General features: G+C 41.3%; 1 non-coding gene across 1 annotated transcript; it reads left to right on the top strand.

Moving 5' to 3' along the window:
- Positions 1 to 211: 211 nt before the first annotated feature.
- Positions 212 to 319, top strand: LOC127745348 (small nucleolar RNA R71). The gene has a single exon (XR_008006545.1). It is a non-coding gene; the product is annotated as a small nucleolar RNA R71 (small nucleolar RNA).
- The last annotated feature ends 634 nt before the right edge of the window (positions 320 to 953 follow it).

Raw genomic sequence — 953 nt, 5'->3', positions numbered from 1 at the left:
CAAGAACTCCTTTCTTCTGATTTGTCCCATTGTTCACAGGATTCCTTTCAGAAGTGTAAATGAGTTGGTTATTTGCAACCATTTCAATGAGTTCTTGAGCTTCTGCAGGCGTCTTCTTCATATGAAGAGATTCTCTAGCAGAGCTGTCTAATGACATCTTGGACAGTTCAGACAGACCATCATAGAAGATACATATGATGCTCCATTCAGAAAGCATGTCAGACGGACACTTTCTGATCAATTGTTTGTATCTTTCCCAAGCTTCATAGAGGGATTCACCTTCCTTCTGTTTGAAGGTTTGGACTTCCACTCTAAGCTTACTCAATTTTTGAGGTGGAAAGAACTTTGCCAAGAAGGTATTGACTAGCTTTTCCCAAGAGTTCAGGCTTTCTTTAGGTTGTGAGTCCAACCATATCCTAGCTCTGTCTCTTACAGCAAAAGGGAATAGCATAAGTCTGTAGACCTCAGGTTCAACCCCATTGGTCTTGACAGTGTCATAGATTTGCAAGAATTCAGCTAAAAACTGATGAGGATCTTCCAATGGAAGTCCATGGAACTTGCAATTCTGTTGCATTAGAGAAACTAATTGAGGCTAAAGCTCAAAGTTGTTTGCTCCAATGGCAGGGGTAGAGATGCTTCTCCCATAGAAGTCGGGAGTAGGTGCAGTAAAGTCACCCAGTACCTTCCTTGCATTATTGGCATTGTTGTTGTTTTCGGCTACCATGTCTTCTTCTTTGAAGAATTCTGCTAGGTCCTCTACAGAGAGTTGTGCCTTAGCTTCTCTTAGCTTTCGCTTCAAGGTCCTTTCAGGTTCAGGGTCAGCCTCAACAATAATGCTTTTGTCTTTGCTCCTGCTCATATGAAAGAGAAGAGAACAAGAAAATATAGAATCCTCTATGTCACAGTATAGAGATTCCGTTAGGTGTCAGAGGAAAAGAAAAGTAGAAGACAGA

The sequence above is a fragment of the Arachis duranensis genome, chromosome 2 (genome assembly GCF_000817695.3).
Source record: "Arachis duranensis cultivar V14167 chromosome 2, aradu.V14167.gnm2.J7QH, whole genome shotgun sequence".
NCBI classification, from domain to species: Eukaryota; Viridiplantae; Streptophyta; class Magnoliopsida; order Fabales; family Fabaceae; genus Arachis; species Arachis duranensis.
Note: the sequence above shows the minus strand (reverse complement) of the source record. Positions and strands in the feature narration are given on the sequence as shown.